This window comes from Panthera onca, chromosome B1 (assembly GCF_046562875.1).
Source record: "Panthera onca isolate mPanOnc1 chromosome B1, mPanOnc1 haplotype 2, whole genome shotgun sequence".
Classification (NCBI taxonomy): Eukaryota; Metazoa; Chordata; class Mammalia; order Carnivora; family Felidae; genus Panthera; species Panthera onca.
In genome coordinates, this window is record NC_138342.1 from 192681972 (window position 1) to 192709764 (window position 27793).

The 27793-nt window shown below is 37.4% G+C and overlaps 1 long non-coding RNA gene across 3 annotated transcripts in view; it reads right to left on the reverse strand.

The window, feature by feature from the left end:
- The window catches only part of LOC132691500 (uncharacterized), a 1565096-nt gene that overhangs the window by 829766 nt on the left and 707537 nt on the right, over positions 1-27793 (reverse strand). For all 3 annotated transcript variants that reach the window (XR_013554851.2, XR_013554850.2, XR_013554852.2), the window contains one exon: positions 19148-19202. This is a non-coding gene — a long non-coding RNA (uncharacterized LOC132691500). The remainder of the gene's footprint in view (positions 1-19147; positions 19203-27793) is intronic.

Below are 27793 nucleotides of genomic sequence, written 5' to 3' on the forward strand. Positions count from 1 at the left end.
CAAAACACTACAGCCCCAGTCAAAACTAGAGGCATGTTATTCAGTCTTTAAACACTTCAATTAAATTAATTAAATGATTTCTACTAAGTGAAATAAAGAGAAATCCTGCTACTTTGCAAGCCCTCATTTTAAAAATATATATGCAAATGTAATGTTTGATTAGTGATTGCAATGTTTTCAGGATCATTGTATCTGAAAAGCATCACTGATAATCTTCTTTCCTATTCAGGACCATCCTGTGTTGCAGACAATGTTACAGCGAACAAGGCCCATCAAGCTACATTGATCTGGTTCAGTAATGCTCTATTTGGTTTCTGGGTACCTCCAGGGACCAAGTCCCCCTGACCACCGAAAGTGGCCTTTGGTAAACTTTGTCATCCTAAATTGTTTTTTTTTACATTATAATCTAGCAAAGCATATAAAAATAGTCTTTTTGATACTTGTAATTGAAAAAATATTTTAAAATTGTAAAATGAATATGGTCCACTATTTAAGTCTGCATACAACTGGCCCTGCACACTCTGATTTTCCCACATATTTGACTCTAGGGAGATTTTTCACGCTTACCCACTCAAGTTGTCAAACAGTGGCATACAAACTGAGTTAGAGTGATGTTAAGGATTCTACGTTACCGTTCCTTATGTTGTCTACTGTTGCTGGGTGTGGGTGTGTGAAATGCCTAAAAAGAAACCATGAGTGAATATGACTGATCTTCTCTCATAATGACAGAACTCGTGTAAGTGAAACAGCAGAGGTAACACCTACTTTTGAAAACAACTTTCATAACAGAACTTTTGTGTTACAAAAGAGTATCCTAAGTATGTCTCTTATTCTACAGCTTATAGGGGTGAGGGGGAGGTTTGTGATCACACGGCTGGAGCCTTGGTAATTAGATTAGATATAAACACTGAAGTAAAATTCTATACCTGCCACGTTTGTCAAGGTTGCACAGCTCTGCATCGCTATTCAATTCGTAAGAGTACTTAGCCATAAGATAATTCGCGGTTCGTAAACAAGAACTATAACTGCCTGAACAGGTGTAGCAATAGCTCTGCAGAGCCAGGACAAATATACTACATAACTTAAAAAAAAATCAAGTCCATTCTGTAAATCAAACATTGTCACAGTTACTTTTAGTAGTTGCATGGCTTTGAGACAGTATTCATAAATATGCATCTCAATGACCTTGTATTTAAATGCTCCCTCTGTATCCCCTCACCTTTATAATAGGGACTGAGTAGGACCGTTGAGATGTGAGGCACAGGGCTTTTTTTTTCTGACTTACATTCCTACCTCAGCTGCTTATAATCGGGACCTTAGAAGTCCTTTTAGTGCAGAGCAAGATGGCCTCTCCAGAGGCCTCTACCTGCCCAGCAACAATCAGGTGGGAAACCCAGAGGACTGGGAAACCCAGAGGACTGAGAGGACTAATCTCACTCTGTCCTCTGCTCTTCTTTAGGTTGTCACCCAAGAAACCCCTGGTCGTGTGGCTTAATACCCTTTACTGAACCTCATCTCCCACTATCCCCAATTCTAGACACTTCCAGAGAGACCTGTGGAACTCATGGTTAATCATTAGCAAAATACCCTACACCCTCATCTTGTCCTCTGATCCTTCTCCTCACTCTCTTGCCCTTCCCTGTAGACACCATTTCTCTTGCAGTCTTCATAAGTTTCAGCGTGAGTTCTTGGTTCCCACATACCTAGGTATCACTCAGTTTCTCAGTAAAGTGATTATGCGTTTTGCTCATTTGACATTTCCAAATCATTCTGCCTTCTTCTCTCTTGAGATATGTCAGAGTTGACTCTTATGTCACCCAACCTCCACCTCTACCCTCAGTTGGGATCATCCATCCACATTTGGGTCACTCTCCCTCCATACTTGAATGTTTAGCTTCTGGTATCACTGTGCCTCCCTCCAACACCAGTTTTTCCAGAAGCCTTGATGACTGTTTTATCTAAAGAGCTCACGTGCTCCCCCACCTATAGTGAACTTCCCACATCTGTGCCATTGGCCCAATCCCTTTCCTTTTTCAAAGACTTGCTCCAACATTTTCCCTCTTATCATTTCTTCAGTATCAATGGTGCTTTTTTTTTTTCCTTTTTATAATAAACATCCTGTTGTCACTCCCATGTTGAGGAAAACTCCTTGGAAAAGTTGTCTAACCCAATTGTTTATTCCTTTTTCTCTCTTTTCATTCCCCAAGTGTTGATTTTAAGGAATAACAGTATTCGGGAAAAAGACTTACCTTAAGGAAACTAACACAATTCCATCTAACTTCATCGATCTCACAGAAGCATTGTGTCCAAATATTTCAGCACAGTTTGGTTTTGCGATAATTGTAAAGTAAATCCCCAATCAGACAACTCTACTGACACTGCTTTTTCTGATGGTCACCAGTGACCCCTCACATTACTCAAATCAGTGGTTAATATACCATCTTTATTTTACTTGACCTATCAGCTTTTGACAGCTGGTCTTCTCCTCTTCCTTCAATCATTTTCTTGACTGGATTTCTAGGACACATACTTCCCTGGTTTTCTTCTCACTTCTCTTTCTCCTGTTCTCCCTTGGTTTTCTCCTTTCTTTCCATTCTCAAGTGTTGGACGGACTCCCCCAGAGCTTACTCTGTGGATCCCTTCTGTTTTCCATCTATTCTTTTTTCTTTCTTTCTTTTTTTTAATTTTTTGTTTTTGAGAGACACCGAGAGAGCCTAAGTGGGGGTAGGGGCGGAGAGGATCTGAAGTGGCTCTATTCTGACAGCAGAGAGCCCAATGTGGGGCTCAAACTCACGAACCATGAGATCATGAACTGACCAAAGTCAGACATTCAACTGACCTAGTCACCCAGGTGTCCCAGTGTCTATTGCTTCTTTTTCAGTTTCCCATCTATTCTTATGGTGTCCAATTCACTTTCAGATTTTAAATAATATCTAGGGCATATCAGCAGGAAGAGTGATAGGACGTATTCTTTAAAACAGTGTAAAATTGTATTTTGGGTACTTTTTCACCTCATCTTGTCTTCATCTTCCATAATTACTATTCCAAACTTTCATGTTCCAGGTAGTCAGAGATTTATTTCATTCATGGTCTTCACCAAAGTACACCATCAGGTTTATCTTCCTTAATCACTCCCAGATTTTGATATTTTTTTAATTCCCTCTTTCCTTCAGAATACATATCCTGAATTACTGGAAGAGATTTTTGATGCAGCCTTCCTCCCCTCCTTTAAACACTTGGAAAAATCGGGATATAAGAAGGTTCAGACTCTCCTCTACCAGTTCTTATCCTCTGTACTATGTTGAATGAGTCTCAAGCTATTGTACTATTAGACAATGACTTATCCACTATATTAATCCATATGAAGATAAGCTGAAATGGTCGAGTTTAAATTGATAAACTTTGCTTTCAGCAAGATTGTCCCAAGAGTTATGTCCCTTCACCATGAATGCCCCCTGTATTAATTTTCTATGGTTTCTGTAACAAATTATCATGAACTTAAGGGTACAGTAATATGTATTTACTCTCTTATCATTCTGGAGGCCAGAAATCTGACATTAGTCTCACTGGGATAGATCAGATGTTGCCAGGGCCATGCTCCCTTCAGGGACTATAGGAGAATCTATTTCTTGACTCTTCTAGCTTCTGGTGGTGGTGGTTCCTGGATGCCTCGGCCTGTGGTCACACCACTCTGATCTATGCCTCTAAGATCATGCTGCCTTCTCCTCTGTGTGCTTCTAAAATCTCCTTTTGCAGGGCATCTACCTCTTGATTTCAGCTCAGGTCACGATCTCAAGGTTCATCACACTGGGCCCTACATAGGGCTCTGCACTGACAGTGCAGAACCTACTTGGGATTCTCTCTTTCTCTCCTCTCTCTGCCCCTCCCTTGCATTCACTGTCTCTCCCTTTCAAAATAATTAAACATTTAAAAATATCTCATTTTGCTTCCCTTTTATAAAGATACCTAGGACTGTATTTAGGATCCACTTGGATAATCAATGATAACCTTCTCATCTCAAGTTCCTTAATTCAATCATTCCTGGAGAGTCTGTCTATCTGTCTGTCTATCTATGTACCTAGATCATATAAGGTAACATTCACAGATTCTAGCCCAGGTATCAGGATGCAGCTATCTTTTGGGGGCCATTATTCAGATTCCCATGCCCTCTAATCTTGTATACAAATGCCAAGAACTACCTGTAAATACCTTAAATTATGTGAAAAGCAAAACTAACTTACTAGGTCATCAACAATCTTTGGCATTGTTTAATTTATTTCAGATTTTGGATTTCTAAGTCTCTACAATTTATGTCACCTATGCTTTATTTTGCCTATATATAATTCAAAGTATAATTCATTAATGAGTGAAGAAGAAATGCATAAAATCTGCAACTTTGAAATATACATCTGTTATTTTTCTATTTTGTATGTATAGCTTCTTTTTCATAAGTACCAGCGCATAATCCTAAAAGTTTAATGAAAATGGACAAATACCATTACTCTATTTCAACTCTACGGTCTTGTATGAACAAATAATTTGCACAGCGTTTTCAATTCCGTTATTACAATTTTTGCCACAAGAATGAGGTGTCAGATTTTTATTGTCTGATATATATTGAGAATTAGAATTGCTTGCCCTACTACCCTGACCTTTATCCATATTCTGCATTTTGATTGGCTAACCTTTCTACTTCTTCTTCCTATTTATAGCTTCACTAAACTAAGAGGAACAGGTGAAATGTCCAGCTAGTAAATACAAAGAATAGCAGAAGGTCAAGCTGATAGAAAGAAAATGGCAAAATTTCACACAGGATATGTAACGTTCCAATGCCAGGATCTTATTCTCAAGTAAAAATTTAAATAGGAATGTGAAATAGCAAAACTGAATCCATTGTCAAAAAATGAGCAAAAGAAATGTGACACCTTTAACCCGTTCTGCATAGTGTTGCAATTTCCTAAACTTCCATGGAAATATCCTTGAAAGATTACTTGAGGTCACAAAGTCAGTTTTCATTATCACTAAAGTGATGCCTCCATATATTTGTATCTTAAGCCCTGCATAAGAAAAGCTATTTCAGATCTGTCATCTTTCTTGGTTGATACGAAATCACAGATTGATTATGACTTTCTCCAGCTCTTTTCTGACAGAACGTGTGTTGATGGACTCCAAGAGAAAACTACGGTTCGTGACTAGTGAAGACTTAACAATTTTACTCCAAAGACCTAGCTAACCAAACTTCTCTTCACACTCTCTCTTCAACTCAGTATTTCACTTGCAAGAACATATCCATCTAGATTAATCCAGATGTGCTACTTTTTGTTACATTAGTATTCTCACTGTATTTCTAATTAGAATAACAGTGCCAAACTAGCACCTAAGCTTAGAATAAACTATCTTTTGGAAATTGGACACTAATAAAATACTTAGTACAAAACTAAATCTAAATTTGCTTCAGATTTTAAAAACCAGCAGTTAAGATTATCATGTTACATGTATATTTTAATAAATTAAAAATCTTCTAACCAATTTGTAAATGCTGCTTCAATTACAGGGTTATTATCTTTTTTTTATGTTTAATTTATTTTTTGAGAGAGCAAGCAGGGGATGGGCAGAGAGAGAGGGAGAGAGGAAATCCCAAGCAGTCTCCATGATGTCAGTGCAGAACCCATGGGGGAATGGATCCCACAAACCATGAGATCATGACTTGGGCCCAAATCAAGAGTCAGACAGATGCTCAACCGACTGAGCCACCCAGGTGCCCCATCAAACACAATTTTAACAGACTGCATTACACAAACGCTTTAGCACATAGTAAAGATTCCTTCTACACCCTGATTCAGTTCGCCTGACAGCTTTGTTCAAGGGAAGTTACTAATGTGTAAACTAATTTTTTCCTGAAGTTTTCCAATGCCTTCCCAAAACAAAGACATGCCCTCTCTTCGAAGAATTTCTACGGTCTTTGAAAAAAATATGAGCATAGTAAAAATGCTAAAGCATAAACATATTTTGCCTGGCCAAGGGAAGCTAAGAACGTTTAAATGTCACCATCCCTGGCATAATAGAGGTGGAATGTACCAGAAGTGATCCTTTCACAGGTAAAGAAATTTATCTCAGGGATTATTCCTACAACTAGATAAGTATCTTCCATCAATTCAAAAGACAACTAAGACCAGCAAAATAAAATAAAGCCCAAAATGGAAAAAGAAGTTTTTAATTTTTAGAACATAAAAGTGTTCCTTCCTGTTATTTATACTCCATATAAAGTAATTTTATAGTTTAATCATATCATGATAAATTTTATTAATATTTTGGGTCAAAAAACCAAATAATATCTAGTATTTGGTATGCCACACATCTAGTATAGCATATACTAGCATATATAGGTATGTTATAGATCTCTGCAATAAAGTATGTCATATATCTAGTATAGTATTATACATACAGTATATCCCCAGAGAGACAGGGATATAGTTACAGTTAGCTAGAGGCAGATGAGAGACTGAGCAAGGATTTCTGTTTTTTGTTGTTATTTAATGCATCATATTGTTTTAAAAATATTTTAAAACCTACTGGGAATGTAAACTGGTGCAGCCGCTCTGGAAAACAGTGTGGAGCTTCCTCAAAAAATTAAAAATAGACCTACCCTATGACCCAGAAGTAGCACTGCTAGGAATTTACCCAAGGGATACAGGAGTACCGATGCATAGGGGCACTTGGACCCCAATGTTTGTAGCAGCACTCTTGACAATAGCCAAATTATGCAAAGAGCCTAAATGTCCATCAACTGATGAATGGATAAAGAAATTGTGGTTTATATACACAGTGGAGTACTACATGGCAATGAGAAAGAATGAAATATGGCCCTTTGTAGCACTGTGGATGGAACTGGAGAGTGTTACGCTAAGTGAAATAAGCCATACAGAGAAAGACAGATACCATATGTTTTCACTCTTATGTGGATCCTGTTAAATTACAGAAACCCATGGGGGAGGGGAAGGAAAAAAAAAAGAGGTTAGAGTGGGAGGGAGCCAAAGCATAAGAGACTCTTAAAAACTGAGAACAAACTGAGGGTGGATGGGGGGTGGGAGGGAGGGGAGGGTGGTGATGGGTATTGAAGAGGGCATCTTTTGGGATGAGCACTGGGTGTTGTATGGAAACCAAATTGACAATACATTTCATATATTAAAAAAATAAAAATTAAAAAAAATAAAATAATAAAATAAAATCTACTGGGAATAATCCACTAGAGAAGTAGAGGGTGAAGAGCAACACAGAGAAGACAATTAGGGTAGAAGTTTCTGGAGAGTACGAAAAGGTACATAACCGAAGCACATTAGAAGGATCTGGCCATGAACTGAGGGAATCAAAAAAGATAGGGTGGATTTGTAGGCAGGTTTAGGGAACTGACATTTTTTATCAAAATCATGAGTGGTGAAATCTTACTTGTAAAAGAAGGAACATAAGTAAGGGGGGACAGAGCTGATGAAAGTCGAAGAGTCAATGAGAAGAACATTCCAAGGGAAGAAAACAAAATCAGAATCATTCGTAACTAAATATTTGACAAGTAAGCGAAAAGGAAAGCATGATGTAACTAGCTGCAGGTAGCACGGCAGTGACTAGCTGTTTGGGTGACGGACTAACTACAGATAATGACAGGTCTGTAGGTATGGACTGAAAAGATGGTACCTTACTTAGTGGGAAAACATCTTTCTGGAAGTAGAACATCCTACCACTGAAGTAGTCATTCTTGCCTAAAGTCTAATACTTCAAATTTTATGATTTAAATTAATTTATGATGTAATGGTACTCAATGGACCATGACTTATGGATTTTAAAGTATTAAGAGCTCGTGAAAACAGAAAAATAAAGACTGTAGTCTTTACTGAAGACTACAAATTTACTGAGCTATAAAAAATAAGTAAGCTAAAAACACAAAACAGGGGCGCCTGGATGGCGCAGTCGGTTAAGCCTCCGACTTCAGCCAGGTCACGATCTCGCGGTCCGTGAGTTCGAGCCCCGCGTCAGGCTCTGGGCTGATGGCTCGGAGCCTGGAGCCTGTTTCCGATTCTGTGTCTCCCTCTCTCTCTGCCCCTCCCCCGTTCATGCTCTGTCTCTCTCTGTCCCAAAAATAAATAAAAAACGTTGAAAAAAAAAAAAATTTAAAAACACAAAACAAAAATGAAAATAGAAAACAAAACAAGAACAAAAAATTGGAAAGAACTAGTAAACCAAACTCTCCAGGCTACCTCTCACAAAGAGGAACCAACTACTGGCCTGGTTACTAGAGAAAAAAGAGATCATTTGTTACATAGATTTTTATTTTTAGAACTAGAAGTAATTTGACTTCCTAAGCAACAAATACAAGCTTATTCTGGGCAAAATGCCTTCACATATTATTAATTTTCCATTTTTTAAACTAAAATTATAGTTTAAATAATATCCCAACAATTGTTTTAATGCCAGTGTGCCCCGAGTTACAAAATTCTAGCAAGACAAATGGGAAAAAAAAATAATAATGAAGCAAAATTTTAAAAGGACCATTGAAATTCTTTTAATGTTTATTTATTTTTGATAGAAATTGTGTGAACAGGGGAGGGGAAGAGTGAAAGAGGGACAGAGGAACTGAAGAGGGCCCTGTGCTGATAGCAGTGAGCCACATGGAGGGCTTGAACTCAGGAACCATGAGATCGTGACCTGAGCAGAAGTCATATGCTCAACAGAGGGAGCCACCCAGGCGCCCCAGGACATTTGAAATTCCTAAGTCCTTATTTCACAAATCAGAGCCTGAAACATGTTTTGAATGGTTGCTTTTCTAAATATACTTGAAATATAATCAAATTATTAATCTTTGATCTTTGTACGATATATTAGAATAATCTAACGTGAAGTAGGAAAACACATTTAAGTTTATGTCAATATTATTTATTTTATGAAGAAATATGGTCAATACAAAGCATATAAATTTTCTTAAGATCTAGAAATTAAGGTTTTAGAAAGCTCTAGATTTGATTGATTGTTGATAGCTGTATTACTCAAGGAGCCAACAGGATTATTACAGGAAGCTGGCATCAGTCGTCAGTTGACTGGTATAATATAAAGTTACAAAATAATCATTTATATTTATTTTGCTTCCAAACAGCACCGTCACAAGCAGGAGAGCAATGCAACATTGACATAAAATGACTTGACTATGCTTGTACTGTCTCAGTGATGATAAAAATTTCAGATGTTGGAAGAGATTATTGATTAATTCATAATTTATATTATAAAAGAATACAAACCAGAATAATGAAGTGTAAGTGATAATGAAGGGAATATTTATTTCAATTAGGTGAATAAAATACTTCAACAGCTATACACATATATACAGATCGCGAATTCTATAGTTTCTCAGAACAGAGCAAGAACACATCAAGATTGCTAATCATCAAATAATAAAAATGGAATCTGGACTAATGAGTTGAATAAGCTATTTTGTAACCCATGTTTCCAGCTACTTACAAAGAATAATGATTATGTTTACAAATCAGTATTCTATACTTTTAGGTAAGACATAACTCACTGACCAAATCGCAAGCTCTGACTGACATTTATAAAGAATTTGAAGCAACCAAAACATTAACCAAAACAGGATTAATGTAACATAAAATTAGAAAACTTATGAATACATCATATGACACAAATATAAATAAGCAAATAGAGAAATAGAATATAATCATAAAGGAAAATCAGTTAGGAAAAAAATAAGACCAAACAGGTATGAGTTTAGTACCTAAAACTATATCCCCTAAAGCCCTCTCCCATTTTTCTGATAAAGTTTAAATTTTGGCTCAATTCCTCATAGGTGCTGAAAGAAGAGGAAATCTCAGATAGTTGCTTGGAGTTAAGGTAACAACAACAACACAACAACAACAACAACAACAACAAAAACAATGGAGACCACTGGTCGGTAGTAGAAACGACATTCTGGAAATGAGACCCAGAAGAACTTTCTTTCCTAGCTTGTTGCTCACTGGTGAGGAGTGTCTTGACAAGTAAAGTGATACCTGCATCTATATTTTGCCCATGACATACTATCTATTGATCTGTTCCTAAGTGCTGGATACACACAGGCTTATTTTGACCCTTATAACTGCTTGTAAATAATTATTTAAAAACTTACACAATTGAGCATCATAAATCATTCAATCTGATTAAAATCCAGGAAGGGGACCCAGACATTTTTTTCAAAGATACAGAGATGGACAACAGACATATAAAAGATACTTATGATCACTAATCATCAGGAAAATGAGTTATCGCCTCCACCAGTCAGAATGGCCAAAAAGTATTGACAAAGATGTGGAGAAAAGGAAACTGTTGTGTACTGTTGGTGGGAAGGTAAACTGGTGCAGCCACTGTGGAAAACAGTCTAGAGTCCCTCAAAAACATTAAAAATAGAAATACTACATAACCCAGTAATTCCATCTCCAGGAGTCGACCAACAAAATTAAAGTACTAATTCAAAAAGATATACGCTGCAGTATGTTCACTGCAGCATTATTTACAATAGCCAAGATACGAAAGCAACCTAGGCCTCTGTCAAAAGTGACTGGATAAAGATGTGGTATACAAGCACAATGGAATACTACTCAGCCATAAAAAAGAGGGAAAAGAAAAGAAATCTTGCCATTCCCAACTACATGGACAGACCTAGAGGATATGGTAAGTAAAATAAGTCAGAAGAAGACAAATACCATATAATTCCACTTATATGTGGAATATAATAATAATAATAATAATAATAATAATAATAATAAACAGACTCATAAATACAGAGAACAAAACAGTGGTTGGCATGAGGGAGGGAGGGAGTGGTGAATGGGCAATATACGTGAAGGGGATTAAGGGGTACAAATTTCCAGCTATAAAATAAATAAGTCTGGATGCCTGGGTGGCACAGTAGATTAAGCAAGCAGCTCTTGGTGTGGCTCAGGTCATGATCTCACTGTTTGTGGGTTTGAGCACTTCGCTGGGTTCCATACGGACAGCGTGGAGCCAGCTTGTCTGCTTGCGATTCTCTCTCCTTCTCTCTCTGCCGTCCTGCCCCACACGACCCATCTCTCCCTCCCTCTCTCTCTCTCTCTCCCTCCCTCCCTCAAAATAAATAAATAGTCTTAAATAAATAACTGCTTAGGAAATTAAGGATCTGACTTTAGCTCAGGTCATGATCTCATGGTTCCTGAGTTCAAGCCCCCTATCGGGCTCATTGCTGTCAGTGCAGAACTGGCTTCGGACGCTCTGTCCGCCCCTCTCTCTGCCCCTTCTCCACTCAAGCAAGCGTGAGAACTCTTGCACGTTTTCTCTCTCTCTCAAAAATAAATAAACATTAAAAATAAATAAATTAAGTCACAGGGATGACTTAATTACTTAATTACTTATGATTACAGCATAAGTGATATAGTAAATGATACTGTTATAACTTTGTACAGGGATGACGGTGACTACACTTACTGTGGCGGGCACTGCATAATGTATGTAATTGTAGAATTACAATGTTGTATACCTAAAACTAATATAATAGTGTACGGCGACAACACTTTAATAAAAATAATTAGTACTGACCATAAAGTGATGCGAGGATCAAAGGGTTTTATTCAACTTTACCAATTTGTATAGTTTTAGAAATAAATGCAGACAAGATTTAAAACACAAGGTATGTCTGACTTATCCTCTATTCTCAACCAGCATCTGCATAATAAAATACTAAAGTCGCTTTTATTGCATTATTTCTTACAAATACATGTGAAACAACTGTTTTACAGCAAAGCATAATTCACAGAGTGTTTGGAGAGTGGAGAGCAGGAAATGAGACAAAATTATGAGATCCAGCTTTCTGATTGTCTAGAATAATCTATTCATCTTTTTATTTCATTTTGCTTGTTTTTAATCGAAAGGAATGAATATGTATAAACATATTTTTGTTTTGTTTTGTTTTGTGGTGGTGTTTTTGGTTTCAGTTCTTTTCCTCTTGAAGCAGGTGGTATTGATTAAGAGATAAAATTTCCCAGCAAGTATATGGGATAAGGCTGATTTATGCTGTCAGTTAAAATCAGACCCATGTGCCTGGCACAGTCAGTGGGCATGATTCGTGAAAACCGAGAACATGATTAGGGATACAGTCTCAAGTCAAGGCCAAGTTCGCACAAGGGCAGACTTCCCCCGCCCCCTCCCCGCTCTCAGGGCAGCTGCCTTACCTGCTTTGGTTTCCATTCCATTCTATCAGCACAGTCCTTCTTTCTTTCTGCCTCCCTGTTTAGAATTTTCTGTTTTTCACCAAATTATCAAGCTCCAGAATAGTTCTCATTTTATCACCTTTTGACCATTTTCTAGTTCAGCCCCAATGAGAAATAGGTTCTGCCTTACCCCAGCCAATAATCCTGTCCATGACCTACAAGGGTACACTCCACTAAGTGACTCACAGTATAAAATTCCCCAATTCGGGGCACCTGGGTGGCTCAGTGGGTTAAGCACCCGACCTTGGCTCAGGTCATGATCCCATGACTTGTGGATTTGAGTCCCACGTCAGGCTCTGTGCTGACAGCTGGGAGCCTGGAAATGCTTTGGATTCTGTGTCTCCCTACCCTCTATGCCCCTCCCCTAGTTGTGTTCTGTTTCTCTCTCTCTCAAAAATAAATAAACGTTTTTTGGGTTTTTTTTTAATTCCCTAATTTCAAACACGTGAAACATTTACATTACATTCTTCTAAATAAAAATATTAATAAAATTTAAAAAAAATCTCATCCAAAAAACAGAACAAACAACAACAACAACAACAAAATGAAAACAGAAAACACAATACAAAATGAAAAAAAAACCCTAATAAAATTTCAAATGAGCCATTTAAACTGGGCCAGCACAGTCAGGGGGAAATAAAATTAGTTTCAATTGAAAGTTGTACTTCAAATTAAGGCCTATAAAATTGAATTTGTACAATTTTCACAAACACTGAATCTAATTAATTTCCACACCTAAAGTTGTCATTTTGAGAAATGAACACAACCACTTAACATGCTGTAAGTAAGACTGGCAAACATAGACAACAAAACTTTGCATATACGTATGACAGTAGCTTTGTTGTTGTTTTTACTAAATTCATATCCTGGGTCAAATTTCAGGTTATGGCATCTAATCAAAATCTATTTTTGCCATTCTCCCTCTTCACATTTTGGAAATCCCTCAGGCTTTTCAATAGCTAATAGGAGGCACTCTTTAACCTCATTTTGTTCTCTGAATGAAGTCTCGTATCACTCCAAATATATACATTTTGTTCTGTCATCCCCCATCACACCTTGGCGATCCTTGGGTTCATTCCATGAAGACCATTTATATATGAAATGTCAATGGAAAAAAATCACTTAAGTTATATGTATGAGATAGCTGGATAATTTATTGCATCTTCGAGATACACTTTCCTTCAGAAGATGCTGAAGTGGTCATTAGGAAAGTCAAACACTTGTATTTCTTCTGAAGATGTAGCTAAAGAAGATATTTTGTGGTTAGGAAGGCCTCTAAGTGACTCTCATGTTTCTTAAGTTCTTTTTAAACATAAAAGTTGATCCTCAAGATACCTCCACTAGCTGTGAAGTCTCTCCAGCCATCCTTAATTAAACACCAATTTAAATATAATTATTAATAAAACATGTTTTCATTTTCATTGAATGAACTGTTTTGTTCTAAAGCAACATATAAATGACTATATTAGTTACTTCAGATCGTTTAATATTTATAGGCAGATAAGTCAAAATCCATATTGTCTTTAAAGATAACTACATGAATACATAAATATTGTTTTTAGAAACTGGCTTGATCTTTAGACACACAGGGTATCAATATTTATGGACCTTATACCTTTAGAGACTCTGAGAAGGAAATCCAAAGCCCTAGCATTCTTGAACACAATAAAAAGGACAATAATATTTTGCTAATCCTATCCATACTGGATCTAAGCTCAGCATAAGTCACTGAGTTGATCAAGGCATACAATTCAAAGTACTTGTTCTTTGAATTCTCAATCAACAGGAACTTAAGAGTGTACAATCTCATAAGTTTGTTACAATCTCAATACAATCTCATAAGTTTGTTACATGCCAACTGTCCTCAAGCAAGCTAGAAGAACATGACTAATGGACGTAAGTAAGTATTATTAATTTCATTTCATTTTGAGAGTGGTCACGAGGGAGGATATGGACTCCAGGAAAAGTGAGGAATATTGGGTGGAATTTAGACCGCTAGAAACTAAGTCTATCGAGGAAAAAAGTGACAAGGATATTGAAGGGCTCAGGGTAGAGACAAGTGGAAAGGGTGAAGGGAGCCAGCTGGAGGACCTAATGCCCTTACCAGCTAGAACGGCAGCAGAAGAGGGGATAGCCAGTCACTTAATTGAAGCGAGTGGGTGTCAGCTACTGTGGCCAGGGACACATCGGAAAGCTTTTGAACGCTAAGCTAAAGACAAAACTTTATTCTGTGGGCTCAGTGTACACGGCAAAGGATTATGAAGGGAAAAAAGGACATGATAAAAGCAATTCCTTAGATTAATCTGCACAGGAAGAAGGAAAGTGCGTAGTCAAAGAGACCAATCATGGAGCTATTTTTGACCAAGGAGAATTGAAATTCATGTTACAATGTCAAAGTTGAATAGACAAAAACACTGATAAACTTCTTTTCCATTAGGAGAGGAAGTGAAGTACATATTTGTTTTATGTGTGTGTGTGTGTGTGTGTGTGTGTGTGTGTGTCTGTGTGTGTGTGTGTGTATTTACATGTTAGACAAGTAACCAAATCCAAAGAGCTTACAGCCAATAAATAATATCATGGGAGGGTTCTGAGAAAAACAGGCCAGGGCTATAGCCACAGATTAACTCAGTTATTTACCACTGCCTTTCCTATACTATTTCCATCTGATTTCCTGCATCTCATCTGCAAATAATGGTAAAAGAAGATCAAATAATCTGTTTATTATGAACATTCCACCAGGAGTGAAACATTCTTTAACCTACAGACCACCTGTAATGAACTCAGGTTGTGTGTAATCAGAAGAGAGAACAAATTTACTTTCCCCCCCCCCGCACAAGGTATTTTTTCCTCAGAAAAAAAATTCCATCATTTAGAAACACTGTTATTAAAAACTGATATTTTAGATTTTTCCATCTCCTACATTTGAAGAGGTCAGAGGTGGTGAACTGTATTTTACATACTGAGCCTTGGAAATTGCAATCTAATAAGATTCTGTTATCCCAAATGCTATCATCTTTTCGTGAGAACTGACACCAGTAAGTTTTATTAATGAATTTAAAGATGGAAATTGAGATGCTGAAAAAGCATTAAGAAAATAAGATACTTTGAGAAAACTGTCTTGCTCTACAGTGGCCCTTACGATTTATTACCATAAGCTTTTTGTCAGTTCTGTAAAAGAAAGGGTAGCTTTTAGTTATGCTCTTGAGTGATGGAAAAGAAGAATCCTTCAATTATAAACTTGAGGATTTAAAATTTTCTCCTATTAAAATTCAGATGTTATTCACCAGCCCAACTGATTATGGACTAAGAATATAATTAAGTCTCTCTACTTCTAAAAGTTTTAGAAGGGCATAAATGTTGAAATGCATTTAGTTATACATTTGCTTTTGTGATTCAAAACAGCATTCTTTCATGAGTGCTTTGAAAATCTAGAACGGCTGTGTCAGAAAGGACTTTTGGCAAACTATGTGCTGTCCAGTTGGGTAGCTGCTCACCACATTTGGTTTTTGGGCACTTAAAATATGTAGTAAGTGCAATGGAGGAACAGAATTTGTAATGTCATTTAATTTTAGTTAATTTAAATTTTAGTAGTCACATGAGGCTTGTGACTACTGCACTGGATAGTATATGGAAGGGAGAAAACATGGTCATAACTATTATAGCCAACTGGTTCTGCCCAGGTTCTGAACTGGGCTCCAGAACCACACCCAGTACCTCCTAGAAACTGAGAGGAACACTCCAGTACCCTAAATCAAAGGAAATTTTTAGCTTCCTATAACTATTTTAACATTAGCCTTTCTTCTCCCTCAACCCACTCATGGGAACTTCCAAGTCAATAATCATCCTATAGGTTTTCTGCTTCAAACAGGATGGATAAACTCAAATAAATAGCCTGGCCTCCACTGTTCAGAGCTAGAGTTTTTCAGGCTCTCGTTCTACCGGCAAAGTCACCTCCTTTGAAAAGTCAGCCACCACTTATTTCTTATAACTACTAACATAATTTTCTAACTGGTTTTCCTGTCTCCATTTTCCTATCTTCAGATACTTCATATCTCTACTTCTCCTTCTCCATCTTTCCTAATCCTTCTTCAAAATTGCTACTCTATGGATATTTCCAAAACACAACTCCAATGCCCCCTACTGTTGTAAAATCCAGTAAGGCTCCCTTTTGTTTCCTGGGGGAAAATAGGATAAAATGCAAACTCTTCAGTACAGTTGCAGATGTACTTTTATGCTCTAGTTCTCTCATTTCCAGCCACTCAGCAACTTTTATTCTATGCTCCCTGATCATGTAACTCTCTCCTGTCACCCTGATCCTACTATATCCTGCATAGATAGCCTTCTCTTCCCATAGAGCCTGGAATGATTCCTATAGCCTCCTTTTCCTTACACCTTGCCCCCTAACCACACCCACCACTTTGGAACACACACACACACACACACACACACACACACACACACACACATAGAAACACCACCCCTACTACCACCATCCACCACCCCCCTCTTAGTTGCACACAACTACTGTGGTCCTAGAAATACCTTCCCCAGAAAACACTGCTTTAGACATCCAGGATGACCTAGGTACTTACCTCTTTACCTCCCAATCATTGTATCCTGATTCCTATCCCAATCCCTATCACATGGAATTAAAATAGTTAAATTTTCATATCTTCTCCAGGACCCTATGGGCAACTAGTAGAAAGGAACTTTATCTTTTCTCCCTAAACATCCTGTGTCTGAGATCATGTGCTGACCTACCTAAGAGTTCTTCAATGCATGGATAAAGGACAGAATAAGAACAGACTGAGATTGAAGATTTAGAGATACAATAATTTGGAAGAATCCAAAGAAAAATAAAATTCTGTTTGTGTATTCAGAGCTTACCATTTAGGAACCCTAAGAAAATATGATTTTGCTGATATGTGTGTATATATACATATATATTTACATAAATGCATACGCACTTGTATAAATAAATTTATTTATACATACCAATATATTTTATTGTTCCTAAAAAGTATACAGACATGACTTGAAGATAAAAATACTAGAAACATTTAAAAAAAAAAAGCAAGAGAGGGTTTGAACCAGTTGGGTTATCACATTATAAAATATGTGGTTCTAGGAGCTCCTGGGTGGCTCAGTAGGTTCACTGACTGACTTGATTTCAGCTCAGGTCATGATCTCATGGTTCATGAGATTGCACTTCACATTAGGTTCTGTGCTGACAGCACAAAGCCTGCTTATGATTCTCTCTCTTCCCCACCCCTGCTTGCAAGCACACGCACTCTCTCTTTCAAAACAAATAAACATTAAAATGTAAAAAAAAAATTAAAAAATAAACATTAAAAAATGTAAAAATTAAAATAAAATATGTGATTCTACTACCAATGATTGCCACTTGCTTATAAAGAGGCGGACACTGGTTGTTCTTCTCTCATATGAAGGCATTTTCTTTGCCCTTTCTCCTCTTCATTTTCCATTGTAAGAAGGAGAAATAGTTTGAGTCATTTCAACAGTAATTTTGTATCACATTTAGGGTATCACAAAGCTAGTACCATTAACGCTTTCTAAATATCCATATAACTAATTCTATAAGCCTGTATCTACAACTATTTTAATAACCAGGTCAAGGTGGAATCCCCCAAAAAGAAAAGAATTTCTTTTATAATACAGCATGTTCCTGAATGAGCCTTGCAGGCATTTTTGTAAGTATAATCGTTATCTAGTCTATGAAATAACAATATTTAATTCACTGTATTCGAGGAAGACACTGTAATTGCCTGAGGCGTTGAGTTAAAATGAAGATTGTTGGACAGGAATAATGGCAAACAGCTCAACTGTTGAGTCAGAAAGACACCCAGGGAACCGTATCAATAAGGATCACAACCAAGTCCCAGCCCAGACAACACAACACACTAGAAATCTCTCTGAATAGATAAGATACCAGCATGTGAACTATTTAGAAAATCGAGAATTCAGAATTTGGAGAGCATTTTTGTCTCTCTGGAGGCTTCAGTGAGACAGATACCTCTGGCAGTGAATTACGTCTTCTCCTTGCAAATAGAGTTTCCATTTAAAACCTCATATCTTAAATTACTTAAATTCCTGGATGAGCACAGAGCCTGCAGCATGCTGATATTTCCCTATTCAATTTGGAATGGAGATAATTCCCAGGTAATTACATTAATGTAAAGAAAGGCACAAGATAACCCAGGGTGGCAGGTAAAACAAAAGTTACTTATGTTCACATGTGAAATAAACACAGATTTAAACCATTCTGAAAATACACTGCAGAAGAACTGAGAAGTCACTCCATCTCACTTTACTATTAACTTCATGAGGGAGAAAGATGTCCCTCTCCCACCTTTGTGTGACTAATAGGAGACTTAGTGACTCAAATTTGCATGAAAACTACTGAAAATGCAACATCACAAAAGGTGAATATGAGTAGCTCCAAAGATGTTATTATTGCAAAATAAATGTGCCACAACCCAAAATTTGAAAACCAATATTCAAATAATTGCCCAGAGAAAGCAGACTCTGTAAATCAGCTAATCAAAGAGATAAAGTCATAAAAACATACACAAAGTTCATACAGCAAGACTGAGAAACACACTGGGCAAAATGTAAAGATTTGGCCAGGGTCTGTATTTGTCCATTATTAAAATGACCTGACAATAATCTTTTAAGACACTATGGCAAATACCTTATGAGTATATTTTATCAAAATTATAAAATGGGGTGGGTGGGGCTAAATTTAAATAATCCTATTAACTTTTTTTCATGCACTTAAGCATAATGGATCTCCAAATATTGAGATGTTATAGTTTTTAAAAAGTTATTGCATACACATAAGCACTTACTGTAATTTCCTTGCAGCAAAACTCTGTATCCGCCAGAAGAGCTTGAAGTTATTGCCTGTTAAAATGTCACAAAAACATGAATATGTTAATTTAAAATACAATAAAGTCTAAATTGCAATAGTTAATAGGATTCTTTTCCATTCATAAATAAGAAAAGTATAACTATAATCTCCCAGTTTTAGTTTATTTTCATGAATTAAAAACTACAAAAGGCAAGTGAAAATTATTTCTCAATGCACACCATAAATTAAAAACACTACTGAAAGAGGAAAAGAAAATCTCAATTAGGCAAAAACAAAAACATCCTAGTTGGAATAAATAACGCATTCATTTCCCCCACCCTGTAATGTTTATAGGTAATCTAATCATTGGTTTACATTGAGTGAATAAAGATTAGTTAGAATTACATACTGATTAGAGACTTATGTTTCACTATTTATCCAGAATTCTTTTTGATTGAACAAAATCTTTGTTAATCTATCAAACAAAGTGGAAAATAACAATAGGAAAAAGGATCTAATCAAATTAAAGAGACACTACTTCTGAAAAATTAAAGAATATAAGATGTCAATACAAAGGTAAAATACACTTATTTCACTCTTTGATTAAGTTACTGAAGAAAAAATAAAACATCATTTTTATCACATGCTTGATATTGAGTAGTATCTGAATATTCAACCTGAAATACAAAGTTTAAGTAATTATCTAAATCACTCAGGCCAAAAGACCAATTTACAAGAATTAACCAGCTCACTGGGGCAAATATTATCATAGGAGTCTTTTCCTTGAATTATTTCTTAAATGTTAATTTTAATTTTCATGGTTGAATGTTGCCAAACACAGAAAGAAACATAACATGGTTTGAATTTGACATATATAATCACAAGTCAAATCATCTGAAAATACATGTTTAAAAAGCAAGTTTGTGATCTTAAATGAGATAACATTTTCTTTCTCTGAACATATTTCAAAATAGACTCTATTCTGAAACTTGATCTGGACTTAGGCGCTATTTCATTGTAATTATGCACCTCTATTTTCACTGTTTATCCATTTTATTTTCCTTTTCCAGCCACTGTTAAAAGCACAAGGTAACTTTCAAATCCTTTTCCAGTAATACACTCCATGTTAATTTTAAAAGCTGTATCTTCCCAAAATATTTTCTGCTTTATACAAGGGAGGTCACACTTAATAGAAGCAAAACAAAGAAACAAAAAAAAAAAATAGAAACGTGTTATTTAATAAGCAGTTTTCCCTAAGTAATCAAAATCTTCTGATATAACGTAAAATATTTCTTTACATAGTTCTCTACTAGGCTAAGATTTAAAAAAAAAATCATGCCATTTGGATTTGAAGAAAACAATAGTTTTTAAAAGAAAATGTATTAAAATGTCTATAATAATTTAAAAAGGGGTGCCTGGGTGGCTCAGTCCATTGAGTGTCTGACTTTGGCTCAGGTCATGATCTCTCAGTTGGTGAGTTCGAGCCCCGCGTCAGGCTCTGTGCTCACAGCTCAGAGCCTGGAGCCTGTTTTGGATTCTGTGTCTTACCCGCTCTCTGCCCCTCCCCTGCTCATGCTCTGTCTCTCTCTCTCTGTCAAAAATAAATAAACATTAAAGAAATTTTTTTAAAAAAAGTCTTCCATTATATAGGGGAAAAATGAGGGCAATAAGAGTTATTTCTTCAAAAAAGATCCCCAGATAAACAGTAACTTCAACTTTTTACTATCAAACATCATTGATGCTGAACTAGCTGCATTTGAGGAACGAAAGAAGCAGAGAATTTCCATGCTGCTCTGCCACTTTGGCCCCTCCCCCTCATGCCCTCACTATCAAACGTCACTGAAAAAGATACTAAAGAGCAGTTAATTTGAGGTTAATCTTCAAGAACTTAAATAAAAAACAGCCTGTGACTTCCTGTTCTTTCATGTTTTGCCAGGAAGTGTTAGCATTTTGACATCATGTCTTACAAATCCCAAACCCTATTTTTATTAATGTAGGTCAAATCTTTACAGTGCATTGGTATACATTTATTTTTGAATTTTAAAATTAATTTTATAGCTTACTACGATGCATAAAAGTCACAGATTTTATTTTATGTGAGGATAACTATATGGAGTGAAAATACATTTATGACTAAAAAGTAACTTTTTTCTTTCTATAAAAATAATTTTCTAGCTATAGAAATTACTGAGGGATATAGTCTTTCCTTGGGACAACAGAGACATCATGTGCCATAACTGTTAGTTTGCTTGTTTCACTATATAGCTATATCTTTACCTTTTAATATTAGTTTATGTAGCTATTCAATGGAAATATGGCAGAACCACTATAATCTTTGCTCTTGTTGAGACGGCAGAAGGTGTGAAATCATGTGTGTGTGTGTGTGTGTGTGTGTGTGTGTGTGTGTGTGTTTGTTTAGACTGTACTTAAGATAGCTGAAGGAAGAGTAATCATGGGATAAAATACCCACAGTGGATTACTTCAATATCTCTACACTTGTGTTTTTCAGTGGGATTCCTTTCTTTCTGTCAAATACCCTACCCGGATATATGCCGCATGATATTTCGGTGGGTTCTATCGTTGTTGAGGTATTTGGGTAGTGGAAATCTTTCTTTAAATGGAATATTCTTTGGGGCCCCTGGGTGGCTCAGTTGGTTAAGCATCTGAATTCAGCTCAGGTCATGTTCTTACCGTTCGTTGAGTTCGAGCCCTGCGTCAGGCTCTGTGCTGACAGCTCGGAGCCTGGAGCCTGCTTCAGATTCTGTGTCTCCCTCTCTGTCTGCCCCTCCCCTGCTCACACTCTGGTCTCTCTCTCTCTCAAAAATAAATAAAGATTAAAATAATAATAATAATAAATGGAATATTCTTTGAAAACTGCTGTCACGGACAGCAGAGCCCTTCTGCTCCCTGTGTTCCTTCCTCCCGCAGCTACAGCTCAAAGCCACCTCTATTAAACCTCTAGGTTTTCAGGGAGCAAAGTCTGAAATCCACTTCTCCATTGCCTTAATCTTAACTTCCATTAAAAACAAAACAAAACAAAACTAGTGGGAGGAGAGGCGTGGGAAGTTGTGTTTTCTGGGAAAGAAAAGGGAAACAGATGCAAGCAAGAAACAATGTACAGAATTTGAGTGAGAATAAAGGAAACAGAGAGAAAGACCATGTTTCAGAGATGTCTGCAATGTGTGCCCAAGGTTTAGGAAACTTTTGGGGGAGATACAGCCCTGAGACAAAGAAAAGACACATTACAGATAAATGAAACTTTACAGACATCCTGTACATCTTCATTCTCCCAAATATTTCATCTATGTATCATTTAAATCTCAGATTTTCTGATATTGCAGGCAATTTACAACATGATCCACACGTTTAAATTTGAGAAAGATTTCAATGTGGCTATCTTCTACGCATAAAAATGCACAATACTGGCTCATGCCTATGGAATCAAGGACATCTGGTCACCTTTATATTATGCTAATTGCTTTAAAATTCTGCCACATCTTATAATTACTGATGTTGATACAGCATAGGAACTGACTTATAACGTAGAACTCTGTTCCCTAAAATGTGGTCTTGGACACAGTCATTACCCTTTGGTATGCTCTTTGTTTGTTAAACCAAGTAATATCTAATTACATATGGAGGGGAAAAAAGAAACAAGAAAAAAGAAAAGACTCCTCATGTTGAAGGAGCGGCTCTAGGATTCACTCCCGAAAGCCCGGAGAGTTTGCAGAAGGATTTTGGCTTACTCTGACGTTAATTCTCTCCTCCAGAATCTTTGGAAGCCCAGCACCAGACCCTGGTCTCCAGCTTTGCCAAAAGACACGCTGGTTTCTTGGTATGGTTTTCCAGCTCTTTTGCTATTAGTGCATAATTTGACAGTATGCTGCCACGGTAACAGAATTCATTAAGAGCGTTCAGTTTTGTTCTGCCAATGAGGATTTTTGGCTGCATGTAGTGCTGGCCTCTGAAGATTGATCCATAATATTTGTCTTATGAAGCCTTGTCATCTCATAGCTTGACTGATGCTACAAAATAATCCGTAATGAGCCAGGGTCCCCCAGCGTGAGCTACTCCCTGAGGGTAAGTTAGGCACTACTGGAAACCACATTAACTTCTTTATCATCAAACTTGGGTGCTTAAAATAGACTGCATGAAAGTGGATACATTATGCAGTCCCATCTTGCACCACTGGAGTTGTGGCATGGATTAGGAATGTAATCCTTAATGTTCATTCTCCACAATATCCCATTACAGGAAAAAAAAAATCTTCCCTATTCTGACATTTCCTTTGTATTGTCATTTTTACAGGCAGGGTTTGCTGGAAAGAACTATGTGGTTGATACAGGAGAGGAACAAAATGTCTTAGTGTTTTCAACCAAGATTTTCCCATATGATTTCAGTAAAAAAGAATAGCATGCCTTCTGTTATTTTCAGCTCTATTTTTAATAGCACATAATTACATTTTGACCACTTGTTCTGCTTTTAACTATTGGATTGTTTATTAACTGTGTGTGTGTGTGTGTGTGTGTGTGTGTGTGTGTGTGTGTGTCACATGCACACACGAAGTAGTAACAGTTTGGAATTCCTGTGAAGTCTTTTTATGCTAATGAGACCAAAGTCACTAGACTAATCACTGTGGATACTGGATAGTTCCAAAACGTACAAAACTCACCCTTGTATTTTTTTTTTTTTTTCATATTTGTGTAACTGGTTCTACTGAGAGATGGAAAGTGAGTGGATCAGGGAAGGGCTGGTAATTATACTGGAATATAGCTTAAAGAATACTGTTGGATGAAAGAAGAAACATGCACAGTCTTTATTTAGGGCAGTGACTCTCAACCAGGGGCACTTCTGCCCTACAGGAAACATTTGGCAATGTTTCCCCACAGTGTTAGTGGTCATAACTGAGGGATGCTACTGTGATTAGGGAGGCAGAGGTCAGCAATGCTGTGAAAATCCTACAATACACAAGACAGCCGTCCTCTCTCCTACATAAATACACACCAAAAATTATTTGGTCCAAAATAGCAACAGTGTTGTAGTTCAGATATCCTGGTCCAGTGTAAACGTGAAAAGGACAGGAGTGTATAAGTCTTATTTTGTCCACAGTTCAATTAATCCAGCTTATAGGGCAAATGGGGTGAAAGAAATCTGCGAGAATTGGCTGTAGGCTTCGAGGTGAGCATGGTCTCGGGGTCTCAGGAGAGGTAAATCCATTTCTCCTCTCCAGGAGATGGGGAGAAGGAGGCCCAACACCACCATCACATTTTGCAGAGGGGTGCTGGATGGCGCTTTGAAAGAGCAAGCCACAAATAACACTGCTGGCAGATGACAGGCCTAGGTGACAGCTGAGAAAGGTGGAGAGTCTGTGGCTCCATGTGGCCTTTTTCGCTCAGAGTCATTTTTCAACAGCTGTTTTTTTCTCCTTTAATTGACTATTTTTGTTATCTTGCATTATCATGTATAATACATCTTAATATGTTGATACACTACTTAATTCATTTAGCGTCTCTTTCTGGGTTTCTTTGTTTGAATGCTTACCAATTTTTCACAGCAAAAAAGTTTACAGCTCTTTTTAGGAGATGTCATATATCTTGTTGGTTCTTGGTTCCTTTTCCTAATCCAAAAGCGTCTGATTTTGGCCTTCCCACGGCTAGAGATAGGAGTTAAAATAAAATCTCAGCAAAAAGAGACTCTTTTCTGCTAAAAATGACACATGCAAAGCAACAGAGTTCCACTAGGGATTTGTAGTATTCATCATCTAGCGACCATCTGTCTCTACTCTCTTTCTCCCTTCCTTCACCCCTCCACTTCTCTCCCCTTCTTCCCTTCTTTCCTAATTTCTGCCATATTTATTGAATGCTTGTCCTGTGCTAAGTGGCTAACATACACAAAGATTAAGCCGTGAGCCCTATCCAAGAGACATAGAAAGCAGATGCAATCAGAACACAGTACATCAAATGAGAGGAGGCAAGTGATCGAATCTGTCAAATATATTTAACATGTTTTGTTTTGTTTTGTTTCCCCAAAGAGTTTAGTTGAAACTGATAAATGTTATTCTACTGTATAGTTTTTATTCTTTTTTTCTGTACAATATTAATTCCTAGGTAGTATATTTTAACTATACATGACCTTTCGAAAATAATTAGTATTTGAGGAAAATTCTGAAATTATACATTCACTGTTCTACACTGTGTATCATTTGTAAGCAATCTCAAAAACTTGATAAAATAATATTTGTAACAAGCATCTTGCAATTTAAGTAAAAGAGAGAACAATTGAGAGTGGCAAATGCCATCCTGATGAGTTGGGTGTAGATCTGGAGAAATGCCTTGCTCCCAACTAATTTTCATGTGAAGTCACATCCAGCCAAGAACAAAGACAACAAGAAAATTCTAAGAAGTCCTTTTATTTTAAGTGTTTCTTCTATGCTTAGATTATTTTAACTGGAGACCTATTACCTTGTTTTGATATTTCAAAAATGTATCAACTAAAGCATTTCATATTTTCCAGTGTATCTGAAGATAAACTGTTTCTCATTACTTCAGATTTTGTTCTAATAACTTATACAATACGAATCCTGAAATGGCATAACGTTTTACTGATTCACTGGAATAAAAATGAATAAGTATAAAATAATAGAATAACTTTAGCAGTTTAATGTGATTTTAGAAGTGTGCTTTAATATACTTCCTTTCTTTTACCTTTATGTATATCAAAAAGTAAAAATTATATGGATTTAACAATGAAAAAAAAATGTTTGAGAGTGTGTGCCTAAACTATTCAAAATCAATTTAAAATAAACCTATATGACAATGGGAAACAATAAGATCTTGGCAGGTAAACTTCATAGTCACATAGAAGCCATTTTTCTTTAATGGACTAGACAGAGGTTGAGCACCAAGAAGTGCTAAGATATGGGGTAGTAAATATTGGTTTGTAGTACACTTTGAAATCATGGGGTTACTGCCATGTAGAGACATCTGTGGAATTTTTCACAGTATTAAAAATGAAAGTAATAGCGGTTGGTACTCTGATGACATCAAAAGAGTTCTAACATCTCTGTAAGGGAATATAACTTCATGGACTATTGAGTACCCCTTGGAAGTCAAATAGAAAATTGTAAATTTGTGTAAAATAAATACCATCTTCTAATCATTTTGTTCTGGGTTATATAGATATATATATATATACATAGATAGATACATAAAACTCTCAGCCTTTATTTTAAAAATACCCACAAACTCAATACCTATTAAGGACACTATATTGAGATAATTTTACAATGTCTAAAATAGAAACAAATGAGGTGCCAGGTGCCTAAGACATTTGATGAGAATCATCATCACTCACCAAGGAGGGAGGATGGTCAGATACTAATTACAGGGACTCTAGAATGAGACTCAGATTTAAAAGGACGGTTCAGCTACTTCCCACCTTTACAAACGTAGATGAGATTGAGGGGTGCCTGGGCGGATCAGTCCGTTAAGCCTCTGACCTCAGCTCAGGTCATGCATCTCATAGCCTGTGAGTTTGAGCCCTACGTCTGGCTCTGTGCTAACAGCTTGGAGCCTGGAGCCTGCCTCGGATTCTGTGTCCTCCTCTGTCTCTCTGCCCCTCCCCTGCTTGTGCTATCTCCCTCTCGGTCTCTCAAAAATAAATCATCATTAAAAAAAAAAATGTAGACAAGATCAAAAGGTTTGGAGGAGAGGCCAAGATGGCGAAAGAGAACCGAATTTTTTTTTTGCATCTTTCATCCCTGAAATACAGCCAGATCTACACTAAACCATCCTGCACACCTAGAAAACTGATTGGAGGATTAACACAACAATCTGCACAACCTGCACCACAGAACTCAGCAGGTATGCAGTGCGGAGAGGAGAAATGGGGGGGAGAGAAGCCACTGAGGGCAAGGAGCTGTGTTTACTTGCAGAGAGAGGGCAGGACAGAGACGGGGGAAGGGCGGTAGAATACGGGAAAAGCACCCCCCCCCCCCATGCCAAAAGCAGCTGGAGAGAAAGTGGGAAAGTGGAAATGGCCACAGGGACTGAACCAAAAAGGGAGAAAGGAGAAAGGAGAGGCTTTAAATTCCACTGAGACTCTATAAACAGGGGGAGCGCAGAGTCTGAAACTCTGCAGCTGATACCTGGCGGTGCTCTGGTGGGAAGGGCGAATCCCCAGGAGCACAGCGAAGTCCAGGGGTCTCCGGGCCACTCGGGAGAGGCGGTTCCCCTGCTGGGAGGACATCTGGTAAAGTCTGTGCGGCCACCCCAGCCGACCCCAGAGGTCCCAGCAGACCCCGGAGAACGGCCACATTCGCTGGTGCCGGAACAAGGTCGTTAAGGGGGAAGCCTGGCACCAGATGTGTGTTGTGATTTTCCGTGCTCTCTGAAAGGCTGCTGCCACAGGAACTTTTTCTGGGGCGAGCTGGCACCCAGCCAGCGTCCCTGGGCATCAGCAGCAGTACGGTCCTGCGAATGTTCCTGGGTGTGGCCGCACCTGGCCATTGCTGGGTGAGACCCTCCTGCAAAGGGCAGAACGGGTCAAAGCCGCAGTCCCTCAGAAGTGAGGGGTCGGGAAACACAGCCGCATCTGAGATACAACTCAGGAGGGCGGTGCCGTCCTGCAGCCTGACAGCTTGGTC